General features: G+C 45.6%; 1 protein-coding gene across 1 annotated transcript in view; it reads left to right on the top strand.

Moving 5' to 3' along the window:
• Positions 1–1,174: 1,174 nt before the first annotated feature.
• Positions 1,175–22,161, top strand: part of CHD7 (chromodomain helicase DNA binding protein 7) — a 133,640-nt gene continuing 112,653 nt past the window's right edge. The window contains exon 1 of the mRNA XM_080611285.1: positions 1,175–1,205. The gene's annotated coding sequence lies outside the window, so the exon portion shown is untranslated. The remainder of the gene's footprint in view (positions 1,206–22,161) is intronic.

Consider the following 22,161-nt stretch of genomic DNA (forward strand, 5'->3'; position numbering starts at 1 on the left):
ACACACACACACACACACGGCTGCTGCCGCAGGCGGTCAGCACTTAATGGCCGCTTCCCTTTGCGAACCCGACCCGCTCGGGACAAAGTCCACCCTACATCGCGGACTGGAGCTATCCCGCCCCGCCTGCCCCGGCGGCGAGGCGCGGGCGTGTGGGGGCGCGGTGGCCGTGCCCTGCGCGGCCGGGGGCAGCGGGTGCCTGGCAGGCCGCGGGGGGCCCGGCAGCTGCCCGGGGCTCCCTCGGTTCCACTTCGCCGCCGCGTTTGGGAAGTTGGAAGCAAGGCGCTGACAACCCGCCCCCCGCCACCACCGCGCTTCACCGGGAGTTTCCCAGGGTGAGCCCGGAGCTGACCCCGCGGGGCTCTGTGTGCGTGTCCCCATGTGTCCCCCCCCATCCGGTCACCGTCAGGCGAGGCGGCAGCGCTTCCTCGCCCGTCGGGGCGCTGGCGGTGCTGGCGCAGGGGTTAGTAACCCCCCCCGCCCCTCCCCCTCCAGCGCGGGTGCGTTTTGGGGCTTTTTTTCCTCTTTTTTCCCCTCTTTTTCTTTCTCTTTTTTCCTTCCCCCCCCCCACCCGCTTGCATAAATTATGCCGGGCGGGGCGGTGACGTAGCGGGGGGGCGGGGCGCGCGCGGCGCTCGCCCCCGGGGAGGGGGCGGTGTCGGGGGCGCGCCTTGTGGCGGCGGAGGGAGGGGGAAGGCGGGAGGCGGTGGCGGGGCGGGCGGCGCAGGGGGCGGCAGCCGCCTGGCTGGTGTCGCGCTCGGCTCGGCTCCGGCAGGCGCGCTCGCTCGCTCGCTCGGGAACTATCGGATTAAACTTGAATCGAGTGAAATTACACAAAGGAGCGAAGCGGAGCCGGGACCCGGCGGAGACCCCGAAACTACCCGAGACCCGCGCTGACCCTTCCTCTCTCCCTCCCCTCCCTTCCACCCCTCCTCCGCCTGCCCGCCCCGGTCAGGGATCCCCCTCCTCCCCTCTTAGCCCAGCCCCGGTGCGAGCGAGCAACTCCGTGCGTCTGTGTGTGTGTGTGCGCGTGTGTGTGTGTGTGTGTGTGTGTGTGTGTGTGCGAGACCCGCACCCCGCCTCGCCCCCCCCGGCCGGCGGCACCAACTCCGGAGCGTGTCCCCTCCTCCTCCCCGGCCCCTCAGCGGAGGGCAGCGAGGGAGCGAGCGGGGGACACTCGTCCCCGACGGCCACGCACCGGCCCGGTGAGTGACCCCGTACCTCGCTGGGCGCGGAGGGAGGGAGGGAGGGAGGGAGTGAGGGAGGGAAGGAAGAAGAGGAGGGCGGCCGCCGGCCATGGAGCCGGGGACCGGCGGCAGGTCTCGTCCCCGGCCGAGAGGAGCGGCGCGGAACAGGGTGCTCGCTGCCATGGGGGGTGGTGGTGGTGGTGGGGGTAGATGTTGCGCCCGGCCGCGGCCCCGGGCGAGGCGGGGCGGGGGGGTGGTGTGTCTCAGCGGGGCACTTCCCCGGGTGTAAATGGCTTTTTGTTGTGCTGCGGCCGGCCGGCCGCCTGCCTCGCCTCGGGGGAGGGGAGGGCACCGGGGAGCGGGGAGCCGGAGCGGCTGCGCCCCTTCCCCTTCGCTTCCCTTCTCCCTCTCCGCCCTTCCTCCTCCCCCCCCCCCCCCGCTCCGCAAGTTTGGAGGGTGACTAAAAATCCGGTAAAAGTTGATGGGAGCGGCGCGGCGGGGCCCGGCGCCGGCCGGGGTGGCGGCGGGAGCGCTTCCCCTGCTGACCACGCTGACGGCTCCCGACGGCCGCGGCGGCACAACAAGCGCTAACAAAGTGAGGGCGCTTCCCCGCCGCGCACGGCCCGGCCCGGCCCGGCTCGACCCGGCGCAGCCCCGCCCGTCGCCGCTGCGCACCCCGCTCCGAGCCGGCACATGGGTCGCGGGGGCCGGGGCCGGGCCGCAGCGGGGGCACCCCCGGCGGAGGCCGGGCGGTGGGTGGCGGCGGGCGGCAGGAAGGCGGGCGGGGAGGGAGGAGGAGAAGGAGGAGGAGGAGGGAGGCGGGAGCACGAGGTGCCGCTCCGGCCGCCGGTGCGTGCGGCGGGGGAATCGTCCTGCCCCGGCTGCACCGGGAAGGGGGGGTGGGGAGCGCTCCGGCGGCCGGAGAAGAAAGGGGAAGGGGGAGGGAGGGGACGCGCAGGGAGAACGGTACCGAGGGCAGCCGGAGCGGGGCCGGAGGACGCCGCATAATAGGGGCTTCACCCCGTCGGGCACCTCGCTCCGCGGGGCCGCGGCCGCGCACATGGGGTCGGGGCCGGGGCGCTGCCCTCTTCCCCCACACCCCCCCCACATCCCCGTTTCCCTTCACTCCCCCCTGCACCCCCCCCAGCCCCGTTCCGGGCCATTTTGAGGGTGAGCGGAAAAAGGTGGTTTGAGGCCAAGCGGTCAGAGCGGGGTGGGGGGAGCGGGGCCGCCGGTGCGTGCGGGGAGCAGGCAGCGCGTGAGTGTGCGTGTGCGCGCGTGAGTGTGTGTGTGTGTGTGTGTGTGCGGTGGCGGGGGGAGGGGGGCAGGGTTGCGAGTGAGTCTCAGGGAGAAGGCGCTGCAGGCAATGAGCAGCCATCATCATTACGTTGCCGTCGTTTATACCGGTAGCGTTAAACCGGGGGACGCGGTTTCAATCCCCCCCTCCCCTCCCCCGCAACGCCCCGGGGAGCACCCTCGGTGCGGCCCTACCCCGGCGGGTGGGTGCCGGGTGGGTTGTGTGTGGAGGTTAGGGGGTGGCGGTGGGGCTGGCGCTGGGAATGGAGCCGGTTTCCTGCGCTGGCCCCGGCACCCCTCTCACGGCCGGGTTGAAAGTAGTTGTTTTTTAAACAGACAATGGACAAAAGGAAAGTCGCGGTGCCCGGGAGTTCCCTGCCCATCCCCGCGGCCCCCCGGCGCCCCGCGCAACTCGCCCGCACTTACCCACTTTCCGCCTTTGTTTTCGTTTGGGAAGGGGCTGAGCGTGCTCCCAACTACGGGAAACGGCGATTTCTCCATTTGCGAGACGCTTTTTTTTTGTTTCCCCCTTTTTCCTCTCCCCCCCCGCCCCCCATCCTCATCCCCTTTGCCCTTCCGCGGGTTTTGACCCGGGGAATATCCGAATTCCCCGATGCGATAAGTTTGTTTCTGTGTCGATGTGCGCCTCGGTTTTACTTGCTTCAGAGCAGATCGCGAGCTGTGTTTATCCTGGAAGATGGCTTTCGGGAGAATGTGTTTGCCTTGTGTTTGTGGTTTGTTTCTTTTTCACACACCACCAGCCCCCCCCCCCCCCCCCCCCTTTTCCCTTCTCCCTTCTCTCCCGTGGCACACGGGGCTGGCGGAGATGCAAACAAGCAAGTTGAACAAAAAATGTTTCTGTTCGTTTCCTCACAGATCATCCATTCTAACGACGGCAAAAAAATCTTAATGACTCTGACCTTAGCAGCATGGGTAGCTGGTTTACCCCAATTATAAACCCCGTTAGTTTGCGGTAATGTGTGAGTATCAATATATAATTCATATTAAAAAGCATGATCAGTAGTTATCGCTATCGCCGTTATTATTTTTGTTATAAAAGTTGAAACCCATCGTTTCCCGACGAGCGCGCTGCATCTGTCGCTTGGAGTGTTTTTGTCTCGCTGTTGCACAACAGAGGCTCTCTAGTCTTTAACCTAAAATGGCAGCTTTAATTTGACTGGGGCCCATTCATTGACAATGATAATAAAAAGGCTGAAAGCTAAATGTAGCTGGATGCTTGGGGCACGTTTGCAGAACTCTCTCCTTTTTCACTGCTGGGCGCTGCTAAGAGAGGAACTTGGGAGCTCTCTAGTTTCTAGCTTCAAAGTTTCACACACTTTTATTAATTAAAGAGAAAAAAAAAAGAAGAAGGGAAGGACACAAATCGCGTTGCTCTGAGTAACCCCATTCTAGATGGCAGGGCTGGCTGCTGGCAAACTTAACCGTGAGGAGATAGTTAGGAAGGGCTTCTTCGCTTGCGGGAGCTCTGCCTTTTTAACAGCAGCGCAAAAAATAGAGTAATGCCTTTTTAAAATGAGGCAGCAGTGCCAGGGAAAATTAACCATTTGTTTCTGAGGCTGGTAACAGGTGATCAGAACAATCGGAACGTGCTGTTCCTGTTCCTCTCTCCGGCTACTAGAACTGGGAACGCTGCTTGTTTCTTCTGGTTTGGTGTGAATGTGCTCGAGGTTTCGCGGTGATCCTGTGGACGGTGTGCTGTTCACTGGGAGAAAACCAGAACTGCTGGGGAGGAGGAGTTATTTCTTGTGTGAGGAATCATCTGAAGTTTGAAACAGTTTTATAAATCAAAATATCCCCTGCCACATCACAGGAAAACGCCACAGATTCACACACCCTCTGTGCTACTTTTCCATCAGCCCAGGCTGCTTATTCTCAGTCTCTTTTGAGCTTTCTTAAAACAAGAACTACATAAAGATCATTGTGAAAGCTGCAGAACAGGCTCTTGGACGAGCGTTAAATGCTTGTGATTGCAAGTTTAACTGAATTAGTGATTCACTGGTACTAATTGGATAATCATATTTGACCAAATATCTTGCTAAATATTTAAGAATGTAATGATATTTCTGTTATTCCTCGTGTATCCCGGTTTGGTTATTTAAACAGCAGGAAAAAACTTCCTCAGGTTCAAAACCCAAAACGATTTTATTGCTGCTTCAGTAATCAGGGAAAGTTTTGGCTGTAGGTGAAGATCGCTCAGTCCTTTCGAGGAAAAAATAGCTATTTCTAAGGATGTAGTGCTGTAGAAATGTCAGTCAAAATGAGGTTTAGCGGAATGTTCTCCCTGTTGCAATCAAAACTCTGTGGAGGGGTGGTAGATTTGAGTTGTAACCATTTTCCTCTGAATTCGGTTAATGTGGAAACCCGAAGGGTTAGGTGGAAGGAGCACTGTAAAGGCTTCCTAGTCCACATAGAGGGGTCAGTTAACCAGAGTGTAGCTTTTTCCATGCAAGTTACTTGCTGTCTTTGCACTGAAAAGCTTTTGATGAACATTCACAGTATTTCCCATTAACGTTCAGGTAGTGTTAGGACTTTATAAGATGTAAAATGAGTATTTGTGAGTAGAGGTGAAACACACTGCTGGTGGAGTGCACTGAAGGGGATGTACTGCTGCGTGCAGGCTTGGTCCTGTCCTGTCCTGGCATGGAAGGGAGACTGTGTCTGTGCCCTGGCCTAGGCCCTTGGCTGGAGCAGACTCTGCAGTGTGGGAATACAGCACGGCCTTAAACACCTTAACAGCCGGACTCAGGCATGGTTTTCTGTATAGGTGGAGGATCTGAGTAATGGGAACTTTGAAGGTTTTCAAAGAGCTGCTGAAATCTCGCAGTGAGACTCTGCCTGTGGTTTGCCATACCCGTGGCATCCTGTAGCAGTGGGCTGCTGGGGTTTTTGTTTTGTGTTTAGCACATGGCACGATACGTAAAGGTTGTTGAGGTGGGAGGAGGAGGAAAAAAGTAACCAGAAGGGGTAGAAATACGGCACAGCACTCAAGGCAACTCGTGTTTAACTCCAGCCCTTATTTCCCATTCATCGTATTTTTACATTCATTTTCAGAGGGGGAAGCATTTAGAACCTGCTGGTTGGTGTCTGCTCTTGTGAATCCAGCATTATTCCAATAAACCTGTGTGGCCAGCAAGGACACAGGCAACTGCGTGACGAGTGGTGTGTGCCCGAACGTCCTCCTTCCCCCAGTTCCCTCAGATCCTGACTTCCAAAGCCTTTTGTACTTGTCTGCTATGTACAAATCACTAAGTGCTCAGATTTATGAGCTGATTAACTGATGCCTGTGAGTAACATGGGTGATACTTTTATGTTCCCTGTACACGAGAAAACTGCAGATTTTAGTAAATAATTAAACTGTCTCCTTTACAAATGAGCCTTTTGTGTGTAGGTGAGGCTTTAGATTTCACTTTTCCAACAGAAAAGTTACTGTATAAATTTACTGCATCTATTTAGCTTCATCATTAACTTCATCGTTTATCATCATTTATTTTTCTGTGAGTAGCTTGTTTGCACAAAACCCACTGGATTTTAATGGAAGAAGGTCTCAAATATTGCCTGTATTTTGGCAGCGATAAAAAGGCAAAGGGAAGCTCCACATGTAATTTATTTTTAGAGCTCTTTCAGAGGAAGCAGTGAGGTACAATATGCAGAAACATTCCATGTTTTCATTAGGATTCAGGATAATGACACCTGATGGAAGAGTTTTTCTCTTGATTTCTTTCTGCCTGCAGAATCTAACTGTAACTTTTAGTGGTTCATATCTTACCTGGGATCAGTGCTCATGGACATGCCATATCGCAGTTGCACAGTTGGAAAATGAGGTTGGAAGGCATGATGCAAAGAAGAAGGAGGCTGTGACCTAAATGACACACTCCAAGCACCTGAATGTGATAACAAAGCTCTTCAGATATTCTGAAGTATGCAAAAGCTGATTAGCTCTTTGCTTCCAACATTGTGACTTTTCAAGGATGTAGACACGTGCCTAGAAGAAGTCAAGTCAAACCCAAGGATCTTTGTGCTGTTGGGTTCTCTTGTTTCATGAATGCTACTCAGTAGCGGGTTCTACTTAATTAAGGAAGGTTTTCTTACTTAATTTAAGCATTTTCATTTAGAAGTTGCAATTCAGTAGAAGAGTGCTAATTATCCAGTAAGCCACTGTATTAGCAGAGCATCGTAACACATGACTTTGAAAGTTTATTGGCGTATGGTGTAGGGCTTGCTGTACTCTGGAGTGACCTATATAGCTCTTTTGGGTGTGGTTTTGCTTGGCTTCCGTGGGAGCTGCTTCCAGCCTTGCACTGACACAGACAGTTGCTGTGATGGGAGGGCCTTGAGGGGAATGGTGGGGAATAAATAGCTTGGAGAATCAATTGTCTGGAAAAAGTCATCGCAGCCAAAATGTCTCCTCCTTCTAATGGTCCTGAGAGGGAAGTTAAGTCTCACGTGTGCAGTCCTGATCCCAGAGATGCTGCTGCTCAGGCCTCATTTAAATATGGGCTGGTGATCCTGGTGACCAGTGCAGCAACTTACCTGCCTGGGTGTAGCTGGCGTGTGGAGAATCCAGTGCTGGGTAGTTTTGGAAGCACTTTAGTTTTGATGTCCTTGAGCTGCTCTTTAAGCCATTCTTTTGAACTGTCTGTTCACTGCTGGAGCTCCAACAGGTAGCTGGCTTGAAAATTTCTTCTCAGTGATTTTTTTGGAAGGAATTGGCATACTCACAGTTTATTTTGACTTCTGTCTACAAAGTAAGCATCACTTCTTAAACCATTCTATGGAGGAGTACATCAGATGTACAAAGTATGATTCCTTCTAATGCAGCAAAACCAGTCCTGCTCTGAAACCTAAACCTTCTACTTCTTTCTATTCCTCTTTCCAGCCCTGTCCCTGCTTCCCCCACCCCCCCCCAGCTTTCCCGTCGATTTTTATTCCTCTTCATCTTGTGCCTTCCGTATTGCGTTTTCAGTCTTCTTTCCAATTTATATCGCTCTCTTGTTTGCTCAGTGGAGTTGCGTTTTCTTGCCAGTCTTGGATAATTAGAACATGTTGCAAAATAAACACGCGTTTCCACTCCCAGTAATACCGCTTCCTACCCAAAGTGTGGAGGATGCTTTTGTTGGTGTGGGAAGAGCTGGCTGGCTATGCTGAAGCCTGATGGAGTCTCACGTCAGACCCTGGGAGCTGCCTGGCAAAGGATGTTCAGCAGTGGGGAGCCAGAGCTGGGAGTGCTTGGGTGCTGATACGGAAACACAGCTCCAATAGTTTCTCTTGCTCTGTGTGTGTGGTATTTGTGAGTGGGGGTCCTGGTCCAGATCCAGTCTGGTCCTGTCACACTTCGTGTGGAATGGGGATAACCACTGAGGGATATCCCCTGCTAAACAGGGAAATTTGGGGTGTGTGGAGGAGCTTCTGTGGGGGGCTGCATAGGGCAGGTTTGGAGCCCAATGGCTGTGTGACCAGTGGTGAAGCAGATCAGAACCTGGAGCAAGTCCAAGGAGGACTTTAATAAAGGCACTTTTGTCCTGGATCTTAAAATAGGAAGCCTGTGGATTTATTTACAGGGTAAACAGGATTTGTTAAATGGGTAGTCTTTAGGTGCAATGGAATACCGGTCATTCTTTGAGAGAGAGTTCAGGGGAAAATTAACTGAACCTTAACCGAAAGTTGGGATTTCAGAGGTTTAGAGATCAGTGACAGGACAAAACGAGGAGCAGAAGTTTTCATCATAGAAGGCATTGGGGCAGGGCTTTTACCAGAGAAATGTGAAACAAGCCCTTACGTGACAGAAAGAGAGAAGTGCAGTTAAAGTCTTAGATAATAACCTGGGTGAGCTAGTGGGAAGTCCCGAGCTGATGATAACTTGTTAAAAGAAGATATTCCCTGCTGCAAAGACGGTTCATTGAGATTGAAATCTAAAGCTGAAATGTTACTTGGTAAAATGTCCTACAGCAAGGTGCGTGTTGGTCTGGACTGCAGAAAATAACAGTTCAGTATTTCTGGGATTTGAAAACAGGACAGCCAGAAAGGAGATGTCTGGCTTTATTCTAAGTGCTTGATAGAAGGATTGAAGAAAGGAAGGTAATGATGAGGCTAACAGATGTTCAGAAATCACTCTGATAAGACTGAGATAAAATTACGTGTAGGTGAGAGACTGGTAAATTTCAAGGATGCATCTTAATTAGTCATTTAGGGTGTAACAAATGGTTTCAGAATCTTACCTATTCCTGGGTAGGAGAGCATAGCTGAAGTCCAGGAATCTGGCATCTCGGGTAACTTTCTGCTTTTAGTTCTATATTTTAATGTGCATAGTGGGTTCATGTGGGATCAGAAATACCTAAACAACCGTAACTGCGGTTATTAGCTTGAAATAAGATCTGAGAATATATATGTGTATGTAATATAAATTTTGACTCAGCTTTCTGGCATATATGTAGGTGAGTCCTGTGGCGTTTGGGGAATGTGCTCTGGTTTGCACTGCTATTGAGCTGGAGTAGGTGCTTGTTGGTGGCTTATTGCAAGGCAAAAAGCAGGCAGGTCCTCATCTCTGGTTCTTGGTTTGAGAGGTACTTAGACTACATTGTGGATTGCTGGGAGAATCCTGCAGGCTTCAAAGAGTGGTGTGATCATGTCAGGATGGCTTAAGTGGAGGCCCTGTGTCACTGCAGCCATTGCTTATATGAGTTCAGAGATTCCTTTAAACTCCAGTGAGGGGACTCTCACTAAGAGTATAATTCTTGCCTCAAGTTGTTTGAACCATGAAGAATTAAACTGAGAGTTTATAGTGAGCAGTTTAATATCCCTCTTGATTTAGGAAGGAATCATTCAGAAAGTGAGTTAAATAGGGGTCTCTGGACTGCCTCGGGAAGTAAGTCTGGGAGAGACCTGCTAAGTAATTCAGTTTATTTATCAGTACTGTTACAAGGTGTCTGCTGTGCTTTGCATTTACTCAGCTCTGTGAATGGGGTACAGCCTTATTCATCCTTAGTTTAATCATCATTCTTTCACTGGGGGGAAGTGAATAAGCAGGTTTCAGCTTCACTTGCCCCGTCCTTCTCTCTTGATCTCTGCAAAGGTACGTTGTCTTTTTTTCTGTACAGCAGTAAGTGAAGACAGTTACTTGCTTCTTTAATTCTGTTGTAACTTTAAAAGAGCTTACTGCAAGAAAATCACATCCGTTCCACCTGCATCTCTCCTTCACTACAGTTCTGCAGTAGTCTCTGGCCCAGACCACCTTCCCTCACTGAAGTAACTGTCAGTGAATATACTTTAGTATTTGAGCAGGATTTGAACTTTGTGGCAGCCGTGCGGAAGGAATGGGTTGTTCCGTAGAAATGGCATGGCTGTTGGAAGAATCTGCTTGTTAAAGGCAGTGCTAGAACAGAAACGTGCTTTCCAGCTTGGGTCTGATAATTCTTGTAGGAGACAGTCTTAGAAGTCATGTGTGTTAGTTATTGCACTGAAACTGAAATGAAAAAGACAAATGGAAAGGGGGATTTTTTTGTGTGCCTTTTTGCTTATGATGGTTAGATTTAGAGAAATGCTGTGGTTAAGGTGACTGAGCTCTGGAATGGCTAGTTCTCAAGGAAATAAGCTAATGCCTCATGCCCCTGCTTCCCTCTGCCCGGCCTAATGGCTGCTGAATTTTGGGGTGTTAAAAAAGAAAACCTTGGCTGCAAAAAAGGTGGTGGGTGAAAGGAATTTCTTCCAGTGCTCCTCATGAGAAATTTCCCTTACACAGTTACTTAAAAGATTAATCTCCTTGTTCTATTTCTCTCTTTCCACCACCATTCCTCTTTCCCTGCCTCCCCCCCCAGAAGAGAGGAAACCGAAGCGCCTGCCTCTCTAGATGAAGGTTGGTCACCCTTTGGCTTGTCAGCATGTGATTCCCCTGCTGAGACTACTGCATGACTAGCAGCACAACTGGACTGTGCAGTGTGGGGATGGTTGGGCAATGTGGATTCTTAGTGTGGGAGAAACTGGACTAGTAGGGGCCCTTGGAGGCAGATATTACAGAGCCAGCTGGAATGCAGGCTGCGTGCTCCATCTCATCCCCTGCCGGTGCTTCTGGGGTCTGTTGCAGTCTTCCTTTGTGGCTCTGTCTGTATGGCAGTCACAGATCTGTGGTGTAGTCTGTGTGGCTGTCCAGCATGAGGATTTTTGGTAGGCAGCTGGTAGAGTCAGGCTGAAAAACCCCTTGTCTAGTTTGATAAGGTGTAACGATGGTGGTGATGGTGGGGCAGGGTGTTTCTTCTCTTCAGTGCATAGTGAAGTGAGTAGTTTCTGTTTTGAGGTGCCTCCAGGTAGGCTGTGAACTTTGAATAGCAAGGTGAGGACTCCAGCAGCTGAGCAGTCCCCTTTGCTGCTGTTGTGAGTGCAGTTTGGCTGTGGGAGAGATGTATTTCATAGAGGTTCACTTCCTACTTCTCAGGTGAAATGGCATGTCCACAGTAGGAGGTCCGTCACAGAGCAAGGAAGAGCTCCTCATGGAGAGAGATCACTGGGCAGAAAACCTGGGAACTGGGCAGCTGGAGCACATTGTCACTTCCCTGTGGTACACCACCTTGCAACCCATCAACTTGGCTGCCTCCCTCTGTATTCTTTCTCTAAGGCATGTTATTCCTTGATAGTTTTACTTGGCTGTTCATGGCAACTTCAGGAGAAAAGGCAAAGTGCTTGCTGTTTTCAGCTTATTGAAAGTACTTGTAGCTTTTCTCCATCATAATGCTTATTGAGATTGGTGGGGAAAAGAAAAAGCAAGCTAGGAAGAAAAATCTTCCAGGCTTTCTTTACCCTCCTCTTCCAATTGAGTTATCCATATCTTGCTGTTGTGTTTTAATGTAAATGTGTTGTGTTTTTAAGAACTTCTCTTTCTTCCTGCTGGAGTTTTATCCTTAAATATGTACAAGAATACATGTAAAATTTTTTTTTTGGTGCAAGAAATATTTTGTAGCTCTGCAGATAGCTGAAAGCTGTTGAATGTCATCTTGTGGCCCATCTAATCATTTATAAGTCAGGGTCTGGTTTGAAAAACACAGTGAGCTAATTTAACCGGACATTGTTCTGAAAGGAGAAGTTTCCTCTCTGCCTTTGTCCCCCTGCACCCTTCCTCCCAACCGCATGGCTCTGTTACTTTGTTATAGCAGCAGTGCTTGTCAGGTCCTTCTGTGAACCACTTTAGTTCACTAAAATGGCAGAAAAATAACTCTGTAAAATGGAGAGCATTTTGCGGTTGTAATGAATCAAACCGGCTCATAAAAGGATCTGATGAACACCAGAGCTGGTGCTAAGGACGAGGGGGGCCGGTGGCTTGGAGAGCAGCAAGCCCTTTTCATCTTTTCATTTTGGTGGCAGTGAGCAAGTGGATTGGATCAGTTGCCAGGGAACCTTCATGGGAGAAATAGAAATAGAGTAATCATCTGTGAAGCAAAAGACACCACAAGAAGAATGTGCTGGCCTGAGTTCAAACTGATATTAAAATTTGTTTATTCTGGTGATGGTGTGGATTGCACACAATAAACAGTTTGTTAAAATTAATAACCCACTGCCCAGAAATCAGTTTTCCTCTTGAGGTACGAGAACAAAAGTCTTAAAGATTTACTGACATATAAATGGCTTGTCTAATATTTCAAATGAAAAGTATTTAATCTCTAAAACAATTTATTCACGGGGAAGTACATTGCTCTTGCGGTGTGTGATTCTTTTCTTGGCAAGCTTGAAGTCCTCCATTAGATTCATCAGCTTTCCGAGTCAATTTGTCTCAAATTTTATCAAATCAATGTTTAATGCAGTGGATTCAGTTATCCAGAATTTTATCCCAAGTATCTACATTATTCCTGTTAGTTTGAGAGGGCATGAGAGCTCTTGGTTATAGGAGGTGGCTGATGCTGTTACCTCCTATTGTAGTCTAAAGCTTTCTCATGCCAAAACGATCACACTCTTATTTAAAACTGATGAAAAAATTGCGTTGTAAGTAAAATAACAGGCTGCTTTGTTACTCCTGTAATACCGGCCTCTTGCTGTTCTCCAGAGAGAAATGGAGAGTTTACACTGTGCGGCTTGGCAGAGGAATGAACACCTTACAGAAGACCAGGGATTCTGACTGTAGCTTCTGCTCAAGCCACCTGCCAGCTGGAGGTGACTCTCTGAGCATAGCAGGAGCATGGCATGAGAAACTGCTTGCTTTCTGAAGAGCCCTGGCTGTTCTCTAAAATCACTTGTGTAAACTGCCTGCAGTGTGACAGAAGGGCACTTCTTAGCAGGTGGAAGAGTGGAATCTCTTGCTTTCCTTCCTGTTTTTCTCAAGACTTGGACAACTCTGTGTGCCTTAATGGAAGTTAAACACTTGTCATAGCTATTAAAAACCCCCAAAACAACAATGTGGAGCACCATCTAGATTCCTCTCTGCATGTTTTACATCTAAAATATTCCCTTTTGGCAGCTACATGAGGTGGTAGGAGGAGCAGGAGAGGGGACTTACAAATTCTGTCTGTAGGCAACAAGGATATTGCCGGTTGGTCTTAGTGAAAACTGCATGAGGAGTGGTGGCCCTAACTAACGTTGTGTGTGTTCAGAGTGAATACTGTAGTTACTAAAAGCAGTTTGTTTACACTAGGAATTGTATGTGCTTTCTCTAATGGGCCTTAGGAAGCCCAAAGCACAGCTGTAGAACATCTGTCTCTGAGACCAGATCTTGCCTGGCTGATGAATTTTTGTCCTGCATTTTACGTTCAGATTTAAAAAAGAACTAAAACTTCTTTTTGTAATAGGAGAGTTCTTGGCCATCCTGCTTGACGACTGGTTTGCACTTGAAAAGCTATCATGCTGTTGTCTTGAACGCAGAACTTAAAATAGTGACTCAGAATTAACTTAACTCCACTTCCTCTTTAATCCGATCATCTTGCTTGCTGTATGACCTTATAACACCTTAATTTAAAGACTGCTTATTCCAGTGGCTTAAATTTGGAGGTGTCTGGAGTGGTGGGCATTGCTACAGGAAGGGGTTAGGGGAACTGAGAAACAGTTACCTCAAAAGAAAAAGGAGGGAGGGGGGTAGAATAGGAGCAGCAGGAGTATTTTCCCACTTGCTGGCGCTGACTGTTGGGCATGTATGGTCTGTGCAACAGCACAAGGCTTGCTGAAAAGTCAGGAAGAGTTTTGAGCACGTAGTTCTGCTGCACCGTGAGAAAAAGTACATTCATCTCCAATGAGAGAATTTGATGCTCTTTGTCTCAGTTATGCATGGAAGTGATAGAAGACAAAATACGTGTTCAGTGCAGGCATCTCTGAGTGTTTGGATGGTTTTTCTTCTTTCCAAGGCTAGTGGCCAAAGTAGATGATTGGAAGCCAGGAACCTGAGTGCTGCTCCAGACTGGTATTCCAGGTTCATAATGATGTGTTTTGAGGTCTGCCATATTGGGATGTGTAATAGTTGCTGTTTACGTAGCAACTCTCACCAGATGATCCTGGTTCTTTACCAGGCATTAATTTTGTCCTGCTACTGATCTCATGAAGTAGATAAATGCTGTCTGTCCTTAAAAGCAGAGTTGGTCTGATATTTAGCACTTTAAAAAATCAGTTTTAAGTGTTCAGAGTGTGTGTGTGAATAGCCTGCTGTTTTCAGAATTTACATCATCTTCCTTTAAATGTTTTTCTCACGAGTAAATTCTAAACAGTTATATTTTCTGTACTGACCTTAGGGATTGTAAGCTTCCCCCCTTGTCCTACACGGTTTCCTGAAAAAGCTCTGCCAAATAGTCTGGGATTATTATATTGAGCTTAAGTTTAGGAGTAGAAGGAGTTTAGATGGTGTACCTTCTATTATATGCTATGCTATTAGCCATTTTGACTCAGGTTTTCTGTGAGGTTTTCTTTCCATCTCAAGTCAAGTATTTAACTTGACTAAACTAAACTGCAGCCAGCCAACCTCTTTGAAGAACCGTGTGGTTCCAAGCAAGGGTTTGTAATTTGTTGGGTGTGATCTGGGGGTTATGGGGGAGTTTCACTGTACCTCTGGAAACTTTGATCATTATGAGTCCTTGAAAGTAAACCATTGACTTGTGCTGCCCTGTGTCTGACAGAGGTTTTGAAGGCGGCCTGTTCTGCGCTGGGCACATGCTGCTGTCTTCAGGCTGTGCTCAGTGTGGAGTTGCAGCAGCACCTTTCTTATGTTGGAGGAAGCAGGAGTAGGCTGGAAGGTGCAAAGAGGCAGAGTTCTTCCATTGCTTACAATAGCAGGTGTTGTCTCTTCTGTATTTGTTGGGGGGAAAATATGTGTCCTTAATTTAGGAGATGGGCATGGTCCCGACTTCATAGGTAATAGAGAGGGTTTGGTTTTGGCAGCGAAGATGTGGCACTTGTGGATTGGAGCTGAGGATTGAATTCGGTCTCCCAGTAATTCCTTTAAGTGCTTAACCTAAATATGTTGTAGTTATTTTAAGTACCTTTTTATAACAGTAGTAAAGCTTCAGGCCAGTGCTTTGAGCTGATATTATCTGTTACAACTGCTGTTTAAATCAGAGTATGAATGTTTTAATTTTTTCACCACTTTTTTTACATTTGAATGAGAAAGAATTAAAACAAAGTTTTTAATACAAGTTCAGTATTCCTAAAATTTCAGTATATAACACAACTTTGTCCTGAGTTTTTCCCAAACCGAACTTAACCACTGCAGGTACGGAGTAGCATCCAGAGAAGTACTGTTTGTGCTGCAGTGTTTAGTATTGTCAGGGTTGCTGTTACTACCCTTACCTCTGTGTTTCTGTTACTGTGCTTATCTCCACTGATAATATGGACTGAAATAGCTTTATTTTTTCCTCATGAAAGGGAGGTGAAATGATATGCTGGAAATAGTGTGTTATCAAAGTAGCATATTTGTCAAGAGCTATTAAAACCATGTTACGAATATGATCTCGCTTTTTTTGGTACCAGAGAATAGCTCTGCCAGTTGAGACCAGAGGTCTGTCTCATCCAGAATCCTATTTCACAGTGATTGAGGTGGAGGCCATCCAGAAACGGAGCAAGCTGCTTAGCCTCCAAAACTGCAGCTCAGAATTACCTTGCAAAAAGTGATAGGTAACGCTTGATGAATTTTTCTTGCATGAATTCATCTAGTCTTCCCTTGGTCTGTGTAAACTCTTGGCTTCCATTGGGACCGTGGCAATGAGTTTTGCAGCTTAAGTACACATTGTATGAAGAACTGCTTCCTTTTATTTGTTTTATTTTGAACCTACCAGCTGCTAGTTTTGTTTGATGTTCTCTACTTTCCTTGTTAAAAGAAAAAGGGAACAATGGTTCACTACTTACCTGCTCCCTGCTGCTTCTGATTTTGTAGACTCTCTTATTCAGTCCCTGGTTGTCCCCTTTCAAGGCTGGAGATTCTGAAGGGTGTTCAGATGCCTGTTACCTTCCGCTTCGGTCCTTCAGTAATTTTACTCTTGAGGTGGAGGTAACCAGAGCAAACACTGACACTGAAGCAAAATACAGGTAACTAATAGACTTTTGCAGCTCTTGTACAATTCTGTGTTTGGTTTGGTTTTGTTTTTCTTAAATGTGTTTAGCATTCTGTTTATTCTTCTGACAAATCTTGTCTTCCTGGATCTCTATCCTAGCCTCAGATCTCTTTCTTGACAATGAGGTAATTGGGTCAAAGCTCAGTATGTAAACCAGTTGGGTTGTAGTTTCTCAGGTGTGTTGCCTTCTATTTACCCACACTGACTCTCATCTTCATTTTATTACACCTTCGCTGGGTACAGTGAAGATCGGCTGCTTCCTGTGTAGTTGATTTTCATTTTTAACAAAAACGAACTTGTTAGTATTATCAGCAAACTCACTTCAGGGCTCACCACCTGTTCCTGGATGTTTTATGTGCATGCTGAACATCATGGGTCTGGAAAAGTCAGGTGATGTTTCTTAATTTTTTTTTTTTTGCCTATTTTGAGCCAGTTACATATCCATGTGAAGACCTTCCTCTGTGAACTGCTGGTGGGAGACCTTTGTTCAGCAGCTGAGACGTGTTTTGGTCATCTAGGTTAGCTCAGGCTTTGGCCACTTGCCAACTGCTTCAGAGAAATCTCCTGTATTAGTAAGATGGGAGTTTTCTATGGGAAAGTGTTAGTGTCACTTTCCATAGCCTGTACTTGGCTGCCTGGTCATGAGCATTGTTTCTTGTGTCTTCTACTTACTGGCCCTGCTGAGACTTGCTGCTCTATAGTTCTTGACAGTCTAAAAGTGTACCCACCTTTTGAAGCTGATGCACTACTGACATAAAAGCTGTGTTTGATACCAAGTATTATGTGATACAGTAGATAGGCTATTTCATGCTTCAGCTTTTTAGAACTCTTGGGTGAATACAGTCTTGCTTTGGTAACTTCCTGCTGTTTGCTTTGGTTTGATCAAAACTACCTCTGAGGCTTTATGTAACGAAAAAGACGACAGCCTTCCTTAGCTTCTTCAATTACAGTAGATGTAGAAAACTTCAATATTATTTATTTTCCTGGAGTATTTATCTTGGTTATATGTTAGCCCAGTGGATTTTCTAGCAGGCATTGTACCTAGCATTCATGAAAGGACCCCTTATTACTTTGCCCCTTTACAAACGTACCTTTTTACATACGAACACACCAAGTTTGCAGCTTTACTTGGTAGCTCTTTTTGTCTGCTTTATTCCTCTCTTGATGAAAAATGTTCTTAGATAGACTTACAGCGTGTGGTTTAACTGTGATGATCTTTTTTTTTTCCCCAGCTCTCTGCATTTTCAGTTTAGTAATTTTGTCCATTGTCTGCAAACATTTTGTCCACTTGCCTCATTTTCTTCAGTTTCTCTTACCAAGCTTCCTCATTTTATGCATTTTTTTTCTTTGAAAGTAAGCACTCCAATAGTACGTTTTTGTTGCTGTTGCCTTTTTAGGAATGCTAAGCTTAAATATATTTAATGGGTTTCATTAGCAGTAGCCATGAGTCATGGTATAGTCAAGTCAGATATGACATGGACAAATCTGGACAAATCATGGGCGAATTACATGGATGTAATATAATTTGCTGGATGTTGCAGTAGTCCATAATCTAGGCAAATGCAGCAGCACTGCCCTGTGTGCTTCAGCGTAACTTTGGAGAAATTGTTTTGATAAATATGGTTTATATGCCTGTTTTCTTCTTGGCAGCAAACCAGTCACCTTACCAATTTGTACAAGAGGTATGGAAATTTGTTTTGAATGCCACTGATTTATTTGAGTGAGACAAAGTATGTGACTGTGTCCTTCAGTTATAATTCCCCATCAATTGTAAATTGATGCATTTGTTCAAATACACAGTAAAAACCAGTATTACAATCAAGCTGTAGTTATCATGGGAACCGTAACTTTGACTTTTCTTTTTCTTGGCATCCAATGTGAAAAACCGTACTGTAGTATATTACTTAATTGTTTAGTACTAAGGTCTCTCTGTTTTATCATAGTATGTGACATGCTACAGTACCACTCTGTATAAAAACCTTTGGTGCTTGAAGCAGTGGTAGAACAGCAAGAGTTTATTCATGTCTTCATGTATGGATATGTGAGTACCATAATTAGAAAAACATTTGCACAAATAATAACTGCTTCGTCCTGGGTTTCTTTTTGAGAACTATGTTTCTTTGCTTAGCTGAGAAGTACTTGGAAAGTACTGTGTCAGTCTGAAGTCACAGGCATTGACTGTTAGCTCTGTGTTTCATTTGATGATTTTGTTAGACAAGAGGCTATCCTGAAAGTTACCTGGACTTTGACAGTAGTGTGTAGCATGCACTCACGCAGTATTTCAGGGTAAGCAACTGAATTTGGGGGAGTTGTGCACTTCAGTAATGGAAGAAATGTTTGCTGTGTAAAGATCATGAAGTATTTGAGACCTGTTAGGCATCAATGTAGGTGAACTGATCTTACAAAAAGTAGGAGCAATTGCATTTTCAACATGGATTTTCTGAAAGGTGGCACATGCAAGCTCCTAACACTTGGAAGCAAATCAGAATTTTAAGATATCTTACAGAATTATTTTTGTTTGTTTACTACCAAGAATGCAGGTGTCATGAAAGGCTTGTGCCAGTCCAGTTGTTAAGGAGTGTCATGGTTGTGCTTTGATAAGTTCATTTTTAAACCTCCTTGTGAAACCTTCTTCAGCTTCTAGAGGGCATGCCGTATGTACAAGAAAAGCTCATCAGCTCTTTTGCTGTCTTCTTAAAATAAGCTAAATTGCAATTGGTGTGCTTATAGGGACATCTGTTGAGGGTAACAGGGAAGGAAACCATACAGAAGTGGTACAGGGTTTTGGTTTAAGAAAGAAGTGAAAGGAATTTTAGGATGGCGTTGTTTCTTAATTTAAATAATACTAGCAAAGCACCTAGAAGAGAGTGAAGGGGTGGATTTCTGTTTGCAAAGTAAAGGTTGGTAACACTATCTGAAGTAAAAAGGGCTGAAACTTGCCCAGCCTAGACACAGTCAAAAGCAGCATGTTGGGAGATAGTAAATTCTTTTAGGTAAGTGCTTACTGGGGGGTGCTGTTCCTATTTTCTGTATCCCTTCCTGAACAAATGTATTTTGGACTTCTCCTGTGTAACTTTCATGAAGAATAGAAGGGAAAACTGGAATTTGTTTAAAAGCTGTGTAGTTGTTGTGCATTAGTACAACATTATTTCTGCTACTGGAAGATCACAAGCTATTAGTCATTTAGTGCCCAGGCTTAAATGGAATAGGGGCTTTTATAGGCTGATTTATTAGAATACATGGCTTACAGGCTTGTTTAAAAGTGTCACCAGCAAACTTGATATGAAAAAATGGTACAAAGACAGTTGGAGAGGATTTCGTCATGGTTTATGAATAGCTGATAGACAAAACGAGGTGCTGTAATGCTGCTGTTTCCTTCCTTAACCTCCTTGTCTCCTGTCCCCCTCGCACAGAGGATTTTGAAAGTGGCATTGAGAGGGGGAAATAGGTCTTCATCTGGTAGCATGAATAAAGCTATGGATTATAGGTATCTGCTCCTGCTTCTGTGATCCTTATCAAAGGCATATATAATTAAGGTCCTTTCCAACCCTAACTATTCTATGATTCTATAATTTTGTTCCCTCCATCCCCCAGCAATAAGGCAGTACCTTTTGGGGCTCGCAACAGGCTTTTAAAAGGCTGTGCTCCATCAAGTACATTCTTAACAAAGACCTCTAAAGTAGCTGGATACTGCACCACAGATAACAATTGCTTCTTAAATTGTGACTCTGAATGGATAGAAATCGAGAAAACTGTACATAAGGTTTCTTTATTTCAAACTATGGTAGAAGCTCAGTGTTCTAGGTCTGAAATAGGCGGAAGGTTTCAAACTAAAAAGCAGGACAGCCTTTCTGCAGGCCACACAAGTCTTTCTGATAAGATTGGTGTTAATGATGTAATGCTTTTGTTAGTATTATCTTAGTTTTAATTGAAAAGGTATATGTGTTGCCAAGTGGTATGAAATGGAATCATATGCTTTGGGTTCCCCACCTCTGTTTAAGAAGGTTCTTTGATCAGTTATGCATTAGCAGAATAGAGTCCCAGTGTAGGGTTTGTTGTAGGATAAAATGAAAATTGACTCTTTGACAGTAAATTGTTGGTTTTCCTTGCTTCATTCCTTCTGGTCTACCCTGAAGTTTAACAAGGTGGTAGGCATTATCTTGAGTTAAGTACAACAGCAAGCTCCTGGAAATTTTATGTGGAAAGTTCTGAATTCTGATGCCTCCTTTCCCCCCTGTATGATTATTGATCAGAATCAAACAGACATGTGATTGGAGCATGAGTTGATTTACATTTGCTCATCACTGTCTCATTTTCTTACTATTGAGATAGGTAAGTGGAAGTAAACTAATTACTTCTGTTTAAGCACAGTTTTTGCATGGTTAAAAATGATGCTCTCTTCTCCCGCTTTAATCCTTTTTTGTCTGCAAAAGAAATAGTCAGCTAAAGTGTTCTTAGCTGGAGGAGTGGAAGAATAATCCAGGCATTAATGTATGGGGTCTGAAAGGGAAATGCTTGTCTGAATATTGAAAAGCATGCAACTGCAAGGAAAAAACCCATCCAACCAGGATGGCAAATTCTTGTTGTTTTGAGTGGGCAAGCAAGTTAGGACCTTAAGGTGAAGGGCCTGGATGGCTTTAGAATATGGGGATGCAATTTAAGACAGTAGTCTCAGTCACCTGGCTTGGAAGGAAAAATACAACTTTCACATTTAAATGGATGCATATTTAGAACTGTTGATACCAGCGTTAGAAACACTTTGCATTTTGTAGACTGAAGCCCCATCCATCATCTCTACCTTTTCCCCAAAATCAAGAGATTTGAATTCTGTTAGCATACTCTGTCTTGTGATAAGCCTAATTGTATCTAGCTCTTCTTCTGGTCATGGACCATCACTTATGGTCCATGTTATTACAAAGCTGTTGTGCATTGACTAATGGAATCCATAATGTGTTTAAATATGTGCACAATTGCATTTTCTGTGTTAGCAACTCCAAACTGTATATTGGGTTTCCTTACGTCTCGTATTTTTCTTCAAGGTCTTTGTGAAATTAGTGACTTGGATCTTGTGTGTAATTAACAGCATCCATAAAAGTGATCTGTGAAGGAAAGATATTTTTCTTTTTGTGGAGATTAACAAAATTTAAAGTCATGTCTGTTGTGCATCTTAGTCCAAGTCATGGTTTCTGTAACATGAAATGTCATTCACTGGAATTAAGCTGATTTCATACTGAGGCTTCTGGTTTAAGATACAGGTATTTTCAACAGTGGAAGGTTAAAAATGATATCTTGAAATATGCCCCTGTTATCTTGAAATATGCCTTGAGTCAGCAGCTAAGTCGAGTTCTGGTTTTGAAACCTGATAGATCCCAGTCTCTGGTATTCCTTCAAATAAAACTGTCTTTTGCTCAGAGATGGAACATTTGGAGTTAGTCATAGATGTGAGCTTTGTGAAGCTGCGAAAATGAGGCTCAGGTTACAGAGCCAGAAATCACTCTTTTAGAAGTTTAATTTGTTCGTTCAAGAGATTTGGCATAGCCCAGGGTAGAAACCTGTTTTCCAGAATGGCATTTGCTTTCCCTGTATCCATATATATCTTTCATTTTTTGTTGGCTAGCTAACTGGCCGCAGCAAAGTGATTATGTGAGGTAAAGCAGAGAAATTACAGAAGAAAAATTGTTCTCTTGTGCTAATATTTGTATATTAATTACAGGTTTAAAATACACATTTCCTACTAGAGAACTTATAACTCCTAAGCCAAAAATCCCTCTCTCTGGTCTGTAATAAGTTTAGCCTAGATGTAGATATTTGCTGTAAGCTTTAGAGTTGGAATTTTGTCAGTCTATAAATTTTCATTTTCTTCTTAATACTATTGAGTATAATTATGATTCAGCTGATGGTCACTGCATAATTGCACTTCATAAACTCAGTGGATCCACTGTATGTAACTTTATGTAGAAGATCATCTACGTAATGATTCCAAATGGTAAAGTCACTGATAATTTATTTTCCTTCAGCAGTAGTGTAGAATTCTGTGGTATCACAGTTGGTATCCCTTTAAAAACACTTCTAAGTTGTTGGGAGAAGCATCCTGTGTGATAGCTCTTGTATTCAGTGAATTCCTAGATGTTTCTGAAGGATTTATAGTGAAG

The sequence above is a fragment of the Psittacula echo genome, assembly GCF_963264785.1.
Source record: "Psittacula echo genome assembly, chromosome: 2".
Classification (NCBI taxonomy): Eukaryota; Metazoa; Chordata; class Aves; order Psittaciformes; family Psittacidae; genus Psittacula; species Psittacula echo.